At 40.6% G+C, this 10,338-nt stretch overlaps 1 pseudogene; it reads left to right on the top strand.

The window, feature by feature from the left end:
- Positions 1-3,600: 3,600 nt before the first annotated feature.
- On the top strand, positions 3,601-9,589 carry LOC100341686 (protein YIPF2 pseudogene; annotated as a pseudogene).
- Positions 9,590-10,338: the final 749 nt, after the last annotated feature.

Raw genomic sequence — 10,338 nt, forward strand, 5'->3', positions numbered from 1 at the left:
AGAGAGTTCCCCGGGCCAGTGAGACTAGGCCTCGCCTCGTCCCCACCACCTCTCTCTCTGGTTGATTCGTCCAGCCCTGAGGCATTTCGTGGGCGAGATGGCCGGTGCCTAAACGGGAATCTTAATTTTCACCAAAGTTGATGGGGACAAACCCAGGCATAACTTGAGAAGGTGACCAGCTCCGAGGCCTTGCAAGAAGATGAACAAATTAGGCAATTTCAGTATTATCAGAGGCAGCATTATGACCCTTTTTGTTGTAAAAGGAACATAAATGTAGCTACAGATTGAATGAAGTTATAGGCCATAAAAGGGCACGGGAGAAAAGGGAAGAGATAATAGGCACTGTCCATTTGAGCCCGTTACACTTACTGTTTCAAATCTATTCAGACAGTGTTAGTGGCAAATACACAGTTTACCAGCAATAATAAATGAGGCAAGGAGTAAGGATAAATATGACTGGACACTCAGTGCATTTAGGGTACAGACAATTGCTGTTTATTTGCTTTTCATTTATGAAAATTACACAGGGCAAGGTTACATGTGAGGCACACATCTCTATATTATTTTTTTCTCATAATTTTGGATGTCAGGGTAAGTGGAAGCATTTAATTTTATTTTTCCTTATTTAGATAAGCAAACAATCAATAAACCCTTTTTGAAAGTACGGATTTGTCTCTGTTAAATTCTCAGGCAAAACTAATTGTACATTTCTTTTGGCATTTGTATTCATCCTGTTTACTTTCACTTAAAACTACTCCATATGACCATTTAACTATGCCCAGAAGTTTATAATATTTCACATACTGTTCTGCCAAACAATTATGTATTTGTACACTTGGGCATTTTACCATTGAAGATTTCAGGCACATTGTTTACTTGCTAGAGAATTAGATAGATTCATTCTGTGTCTTTCATGTCCTCTTTTCAAGTATAAACTACATGAAGGGTAAAACTGGGGATGTCACCAAGTAGGTCCATTCTTCGTTGGGTTGAACAGAGTCAAACTTCAAATTTTTTACTTCTCCAAATACGGCAACAGGTATTCAAGTGCATGGGAAAATGAACATTTGGAGGGGTGAAAGAACTTAGTGCCTTAAAAATCAAGGAAGTAATTATTTGATGTGGTGACAAAAGATACAGAAATTGTAATAGACTATTTTGAAATTTTAAAATGCATTGTATTTTGGTTTTTGGTTCTTTGAAATGGAGTAGAATATTTATAAGTAAGATTACATTTGTTACCTAAAGGAATGTTATCAAGTTATTTCTTTGTATTAGAAAGACATATATATTTAGATGAAGTATTTTGCATAAATTTCAGCAACATGTTGATGCATTTCACACAAATTCGAAAAGAATTTCCTTAAAAAGAATTAAGAAAACTGACCATCAGATTATTTTAATACTATTTGCAAATACTAGATTAAAAGAATTTTAATAAAGTGATAAATGAAAATTTAACTCTCACCAAGAATAACCTTTAAGTAGCTTTCTAAAAAGGAACTAGGATGAATGGAATTCTTGTGCCTCTGATTTCATTATTTTATATTTTTACACTGTGATGTTAGTATTTTGATGTATTTTTTGAGGTTTTTGCTTAATGTATACATGCATTTTTGTTCTTCAATGGCTCTTTTCATTAAATAAAAATCAAAGATTTGTTCATTCACAGGTTGATAACAATTTTTTGTCATATTACCACGGATCTCTTCCAAACAGTGACATTGCATGAAATTCATATTACAGTATTTTTATGAAACAATACAAAAGGAGAAAATGATTTCACATAATAGAAACAGATTTTTATACCATGCAGTTTAAAATATGCATCATCTAAAACACAGACTAAAATTGTATTTTATTTCTTGATAATCAAACAAAAGCTCTCTGAAGATTCAGAGATTTCTTGGGCTTTGTCTAAATTCAAAGTGCCCTCTACTGTCAAAAAAGTGTACTGCTCAGAAAGAGAAGACGACGAGTCTGAAATCAAAATCTAGACAGTGAGAGACAGATGGAAGAAAACTGTAAAAGGTAGCAGCATTGCCACTCAGCCCTGGGGCGGTTCAGTTTGGAATGTTCCATTGGTAAATAGTTATGCTCCTTTTCCAAGTTAAAAGTTCCACTAGAATTATTTGTAACTTCTCAGCTGTGGGTAAACTTCTTTGTTCTTAGCTTATAAAAACTACTATTTTTACTTTGGCTTCAATGTATGGTTTACTGTAATGCTCTCAACAGGGCTTTTTATGACTGCCAAGCTAACTATAAAACTACAAGTACCCTGGCATTTTGACTCTGGAGGAATATTTTTAAACACTCTTTTCATGTATTTCTGTTAGAATATTTTCATGTTTACTATATAGGAGATATTTATCACTACCATGACAGAATAAAGCCAAATAATCGATTGGTTCAGTATGAGCAGGGAGTTTGCTAAGAATATCATGCACAAAAGTAACAGCTGTCCATTTTGTTCACTCTTAGGAAGGTGTTTAAGCATTGCAAAGACAGTGTTAAGCATGATCTGAGTATTTAGGTGTAAGCTTGTGACCACCTTTCAGTTAAATCCAGTGAACCCATAGAGACTCTTGCCATAAGAAATTCAGAGCATTCCAAAAGTTGTATTTTATCATTTACTACAAAGCAATGAAACTTGAAGCTTGTAATATGTATGTGTATAGGAGAAACATTTTAGAAAGGTTATTATGTTTTGTTAAGAGAAATAAATAATGTTACAAATATTAAAAAAGACAAGTCTGACTGAATGGATAATTTTTATAACAAAGTCAATAGGTTGAAACCAAATGAGATACTGATAAATTGGAAGTATTAGAAAAGTTATAATTATTCAAGAGTCCAACAAACATAACAAGTCTTATTTAAATGGGTACATGAAATATTTTAAACAAGCAAAACAGAGACTTCAATAATTTGAAGGTTGATTTTATAAAACAAAAGGCTATAGTTTTAACGTCCAATAAGTGTAGAAGTAAGTTTTCAGTTTAATCAAACCCTACTGATTTTAGAGTGGCTGTTGGATGGGGAGGGCAGAAAGCTAAGTACTATTTCCAGCAGAGGAGGCCTCAAGCAGCGCCCTCTTTCCCTTGCTTTCCTCTCTGTGAGTCTTTAGTTCCTTTGACTTTTAAGATTTATTTATTTATTTGAAAGAGTTACAGAGAGGCAGAGAGACAGAGAGAGCGAGAGCGAGAGAGAGAGAGAGGTCTTCCATCTGCTGGTTCACCCCTGGATGGCCGCAATGGCCACAGCTGTAACAATACAAAGCCAGAAGCCAGGAGCCTCCTCTGGGTCTCCAGTGTTGGGGCCCAAGGACTTAGGCTGTCTTCCATCGCTTTCCCAGGCCACAGCAGAGAGCTGGATCAGAAGTGGAGCAGCTGAGAATTGAACTGGGACCCATGTGGGATGTCGGCGCTGCAAGTGGCAGCCTTACTTGCCATGCCACAGTGCCGAACTTTCTTTGGTTGATTTTTAACTTTACCATCCCAGAGATGTCTGTGTTGCCTTCTGAGAGGAAGGCATTCAATATTAATGCTTTTCTAATGGATGATTACATCTAATGGGCATTTATGTGATAATGAACAAACAATGGAACATATGAATGGAAAAGAGAGGAAAAACTCATCTCAGAGCAGTGGCTTTCTGGTGGTGGAATTTAGGAGGGATTTGGAAGAGGTGATACCTGCTAGGTAAAAATAGTATCATATGCCATCAAATTTAAATGATGGCTCTGCTGGAACAAACACCATGCCAATATTGTCTCCATTAGTTGAAAAATCCAACCCAACCTGTGTATCTAAGTATTTTCTCTGGCTATTTTGAGTATTTTAGGGCAGATCCATTAACACAAGTTGTTATTGAAAATAATTTCTATGGAATCACCAGTTCTCATAATCAGTGCTCCATTATTTCCATTCCTTGATAAAGAAAAGCATTTATAATATTAATCCTAAATTCCTTAAATAATGCCTACAGTAAAATGTCTAATGCTATGTTATATTAAATATCCAACTAAATGCTCTTTGCTTATATTTTCCATGGCTTTTTAGAATCAACTCTTCTAAATCTACCCTAAGATAATCTAATTTCTAATTAATCTACTATAATCTATTTAGTAATAGACCCTTGTTGTTGAATATAAATCCTCCTCATGATGAGTCAGTTTAGGAAAACTTTAAGTCAAGAAGCTTGAAGTCCTCTAGACAGTGATGTGTGGTGATAGGCCTAAGGGATCCTTTGTGCTAGGAATATGAATTTTGAATTAAGGGTTAAAAAAAAAAATTGACTACCTGAGGAGATTGCTCCTTATTTCCTGTTACTTGGAACCTGCAGGCTGCTTGCTTGTTTAGGTCTGCTTGTTCAACCACCATCTCATAGTTTCTGTGGGACCGCACAACATCCTTCTAATAAATTCCAGTTTAACCTCAGCTAGCTGGTCAGTTTCTTTAGTTTGCAACCAAATAAATCTAAGTGACATATCATATCTTTCTCCGTGAGCATTTGTAGATTCATAGGTGATGTTTACAGAAATTTCACAATTTTAGTTTATGGTATGGAATCTTGGCTGAGTAATGTCTTTGGCCAAAGCCATATAGCAGTCTTGTGGTAGAGAATGGACATAGTCCCAGGGCACCTGATAGTCAAAGGTCAGCTGCTAAATTACTCAAAGATAACTTTTTGGTTCACATTACCTAAATAAATCTCTGTATGAGATGTCTTAAATTTGTTGATTGAAAGAAACTAAAAATGTTTAAGTCATTGACATATTTGAACTTGGATTTGCTGATCAAACAAGTTACACTTGCCTTAGATATTTAAGCAATGTTTCCAAATACATGTACTATTGTTGTAGAATTTATAGAAGGCATTGAACCTTCTGATAAAGGTTTTCATAAGTTGTTATTTAACAGTTAAACTTTGCTTGCTAAGTTTTCATTTGATATTAAGTTATTGACAGTAAGTGATCTGGAAATGGTGACCTGTTTCCTCATTTCTCTATTCTCTTCAAGATGGGAAATTGATTCTATTCTGAAGGACTCTCCAGGATGTACAGTTTGATCTTTAGACCTTATAAAGGGGATGGCTAACATTTTTCTGTAGTAATAGCGTAGCCAAAATGAGAGCTTAAATTACGATTTCACACCTAGATTTACTTTGCCATGGGCACAATAAATAGGCAAAATTTCCCTTTTCAAACCAAACAAAGGGAAAGTTTTACTAATGACTTCAGATTGTATAGATAAGATTGTCATCATGTTTTATGTTAAAGTGAGGACATAGCTTTCCTCATGGGCTTTGTCTACCTCATAGAAAAACCACTCTCAGAACATGCCTGTGACTATAGATTCCTAGCACAGACCACCAAAGATTAGGAATGGAACTGAATGTCTCCTTCACCTGCATCCTCTTTTTTTTTTTTTTTTTTTTTTGACAGGCAGAGTTAGACAGTGAGAGAGAGACAGAGAGAAAGGTCTTCCTTCTTCTGTTGGTTCACCCCCCCAAATGGCGGCTATGGCCAGCGCGCTGGGACGATCCGAAGCCAGGAGCCTGGTGCTTCCTCCTGGTCTCCCATGCGGGTGCAGGGCTCAAGGACCTGGGCCATCCTCCACTGCCCTCCTGGGCCACAGCAGAGAGCTGGACAGGAAGAGGAGCTACCGGGACAGAATCCAGCACCCCAACTGGGACTAGAACCCGGGGTGCCGGCACCGCAGGCGGAGGATTTGCCTAGTGAGCCGTGGCGCCGGCCCACCTGCATCCTCTCAAAGGCTTCCTCTGTGGTCTCCTTTATCAGAAACCAGGAGGGAGAAGAGCCAGGTAGGCAGCAGAAGCAATGTAAAGACAGTTCGCAGGCTGATTCATGGCTGCTTTACACAGTGATCTACCATCAAGGAGACCTAACAGACCAGTCCACCACAAATGGCATTGGTTTTTTGATGTGGAAACCCAGGGCTTCAGCAGAAGTCAGCCTATGAAAAGTCCTGGCTGCTCTGCCAGCAATGAGCTGGGTCCCTGGAAATGGAACTGCCCTAGGGGTTGAAGGACTCCTGGGTCAGAGATACAGACCTTGTTGGCTTTTAGCTAAAAAAAAAAACCTCACTTGGCCCGGCTTCCAAAGTAACCACTGCTGAGGGGATGGCCAAGTGGGGTCAGTAACATTGCAGGCAAAATGGTAGATTTCCTTTTAGAGATGCCAGGTCCCCTCCCAGGCCAGCTAGGTAACAGAAGTCAACAGGGTTCCTTCCCTAAGGAGGTCCACACCTCCCTCATTTGCCTCTTCCAGCACTCCATGTGGAGAGAGAGGTCTGAGCCTTATACCTGGCCAGGCTGTTAAGCCCACCTGATTATTATCAAGTCCCCTTCCTGTCAGTTTCTATTTGCCTCTCAGTGGGAAAACTTCCTGGTGGTTTAGACAGCAACTTTCTTGGGTCCTCAGTTAATGACTCTGTCCTTTGTTCTAGATCCTGTGTATCTAATCTTTCTCCAGACTTGAAATAGTGAAATGATAGATGGCCATGCACATGAAACTTTGGATGGAGGCAGTTTCTGCAAGCTGGCACTGCGAATCCTCCAGAGGCCATCTCTTGCTGGAATCCTGTCTTGACTGCCATTCCCAACGCCCCTTTTCAGCATGAAGCAGCCAGAGCAGTCATCTCCCAGTTCCCCTAACAGAAGTTAGGGTCCATTCTTCTGGGAGAGGAAATGTGAGGAGTCAGATGGGTTAATGGGCAGTCAGGTTGGTCCCAGTGGAAACTGAGGATGCAAAATGTTTTTTCCCCAGAAAATTACCCTTAGAAAGGCAAAAGTAACTGCCCCATTCCTTAGGAATTTCCAATCTTATAAGAATAGCAAGGGGGTGGTGACTCCTTCCTTCTGATCTTCCAGCTTACTGTAAAAAAAAATTAGGTATCCCATCCTCCTGAAGGCTCTTTTGTTTTATCATGAGCAAGCCAGACAGTGTAAAAAGATTACAAATCGAGTCTTTTGATGAGTTTTGTCCTTGCCTTGTAACTGAATGTCAACCTGATTGTCAAATTTTTGTTTTCTCCAAAACTGTACTTAAAAACCCCAATACCACCCGTCCCTTCAGGTTTTGCCTCTCATGGTGTCCCTCATGCCACTCTGGCTGGAGGTCTTCGACTCTAATCAATCTTGTTAAAATCTAAAAAAAAAATCTGCTGGGTTTGAAATTACCTCTGTTGACGCAAATACTTATCTTCTTCATCCTTATAATATAATATTAAATACACTGATTTGCTTTTAAAATAACATTGTATGCAATATAGATCAAATACTTTTAGAAAATGATATATTAGAATCAAGTGTGGAATTTGAGGAATATGTAGGTGTCAAATGCTATATAGGTTAGTGCAAGAAATCTCTCCCGAAGGAAGTGAAATTCTGTGTTTTGAAATAGGGTTGGAGGCATGCTTGAGTTCTATATGCTTGCATATCTGCATAAGTAACAGCTACCTTTTTACAGCTTGAGATGATCCAGAATGGAATCTTTCTTTTTCTTATGAGCATTGTTGCTGGTACAAGAAAGGGTGAGTTGTAGAAAATTGCCTTTCTTTAATTCATCAACATTAACAAAGCATGACTTACGCATTTCATAAAGGTATTACTGGAGACTTCTTTCATTCTTAGAGTCCAACAGAAAAATCTCAAGGGACAAATCATTAAGCCTTCCTCAGTGTTACTGTGGACATCAGTTCAGGAGACATCTGAGGCTGTAAGGCACTTAGCGGAAGCATGCTTAGGAAACTCTGACTGTTTCCAAAGCTACTTCTGCAGAAAACAATGAGATGGTTACCAAGCGTTTCTGGAAATCATGTATAACTGAAGAGATTCAATTCATTAGAAATATGATAAATTATAAATGGTAAAGCTGAAAAAGGGTAAGTTCTGGGAGAAATATAAATTAAATATGAGAAGTATAATGTAACTATCAGAGATAAGTTAGCATATATTACTTCATTTTATATTATACTTTTTGAGATAAAGTAATTTACCACAGTATTATTTTGTGCCTCACTGATTTTATAGCAGAAAAAGCAAATAAAAAGTTTGGAAATAAAATTGTCCAAAGTTGGGGCTGGTGCTATGGCAAAGTAGGTCAAGCTGCTGTCTGCCGTGCTGGCATTCCATATGGGTGCTGGTTCAAGTCCGGTCATTCCACTTCTGATCTAGCTCCCTACTAAGGGGACTAAGAAAGCAGTGGAGGATGGCCCAAGTGCTTGAGCCCCTGCGCTCACATGGGAGACCCAAAAGAAGCTCCTGGCTCCTGCCTTTGGCCTGGCAAGCCCTACTCTTTGCAGCTATTTAGGGAGTAAACCAGTGGATGGAAAATCTTTCTCCTCTCTCTCTGTTTCTCTCTTGCTATAACTCTGACTTTCAAATTGATAAATAAATCTTTAAAAAAAGTTCAAAGTTGTTTGCTTCTTACTGCTTATTTTCCTTTTTAATTTATTTGCATATTTTGATATAATATGAAATATATTAACTCCTTCATCAGCTATAATTAATTCCTGTTATTTTTTTTTCTTCAAGGAGGAATTATTACAAAAATCATGACTTTTTTTCCATATCTTTATCTTTTCTTGACCCAGCACCTTATGTTTGTAAAAATGTATTCCAAGTAATAAATTAAATGTCTTTCATTTGTGTCCCAGTTCAGATTTATTAAGTATTTTCAGAGTCAGAATCTCATTTGTTCCACTTACTGGTTTTCTTCAAATTGAAGGTACTACCTTCTCTTGCTTGGTGATTTGTCTCACTTCCTCAAATATGAGGTTTAGGGATTAGCCCCAAATAACCCACATGTGAGAGAATAATGCAGATTTAAAGTGAGGGTTTTGAGACCTTTGGCTACTACCAGAGCTTCTTTGACGTGGACACTTGGCAGGTCCAAGACTGCATCAAGGGCTCCCTGCTGCGCGGCCTGGCCACAACTGCATCCGGCACGGGCTGCGGAACCGGCCAGATCTCTACGGCCCCTTCTGGATCTGTGCCACCCTGGCCTTCGTCCGTCCTTGCTGTCACCGGCAATCTGACCCTGGTGCTGGCCCAGAAGAGGGACCCCTCCATCCACAACAGCCCCCAGTTCCACAAAGTGACCGTGGCAGGCATCACCATCTACTGCTATGAGTGGCTCCTGCCGCTGGTGCTGTGGGACTTCCTGCAGTGGCGCAAGGCCGTTCGGGATCGCGTGGGGCCATACACCTTCCTGGAGACCGTGTATGTCTACGGTTACTCCCTCGTCGTCTGCATCCGCACTGTGGTCCTGTGGCTCATCCCTGTGCCGTGGCTGCAATGGCTGTTGGGAGCGCTGGCCCTGATGCTGTCGGCCGCCGGGCTGGTGTTTACTCTCTGGCCAGTGGTCCGTGAGGACAGCAGGCTGTCGGCCGTGGCGCTGCTGTCCACAGTGGTGCTGCTGCACGCCCTGCTGGCTACGGGCTGCAAGCTGTACTTCTGCTGCTGCTGTCCCCACAGCCACCCCATGCGGCCACCCCATGCCACAGCTCTGGGCGTGAGCACGCTGCTGCCGGCCACGCCGGCCCAGGCCATGGCAACCTCTTAGGACAGCCCCAACCCGCAGGCCGTACCAGGGGCCCCCCCAGACAGCGACCGAGGCCTCGCGGGATGCCTTGAGAGCCCGCCGCCACTTCCAGACTTTCCTTACAAAGCACTTTTATTTTCTATGCAAAGGTGATTCAGAGAATTTATGTAAAGGCGGGAGGGACAGCTGAGCAGGGAGTTTCCAGCGCAGTGCCGGGTAGGGCCTTTCCCCTGCCAGCCGCCGGCCGCGCCTTCCTCTTCCCTGCCTCCCGTGGCCTCGGGCCTGGCTGCGCTGGGGGTTCGAAATGGGGACAAGTACAAGAAAACTGCCTGTGCTGAAACATTCATTCATTCCCTTACTTATTCATTCACCCAATTACTCATTTTCTAACTAACATTGGTTGAGTACAAACTTCCGTCACAGGGTTGTCCAGGCACTGATCGTTACTGCGTTTTTCTCACCATAGAATGAGGCAGGCCAGTTAATTTGGATGGCTTGCTTCCCAGACCCCTGTTTCAGGGGATCAAATGAGGCAGCACCTCAAGTCTGCTCCATTGCCATAGGGGCCTCATGGTTTCCAGTGAGATACTCATAGCCATAACCATCATAGTTGTCTTTTTTTGGTTCTCTGTTCTTTTATCTCTGGCTACAATTAGGTTTCCTTTTTAACATTTGTGCTATTTAGAGTTTGCTAATGTTCTTTGATCTGTAAATGCATGACTTTCACCAAATTTGGGAAATTTCCAGGCATAATTTCTTCAAACATACTT

Source organism: Oryctolagus cuniculus, chromosome 3 (assembly GCF_964237555.1).
Source record: "Oryctolagus cuniculus chromosome 3, mOryCun1.1, whole genome shotgun sequence".
NCBI lineage: Eukaryota > Metazoa > Chordata > Mammalia > Lagomorpha > Leporidae > Oryctolagus > Oryctolagus cuniculus.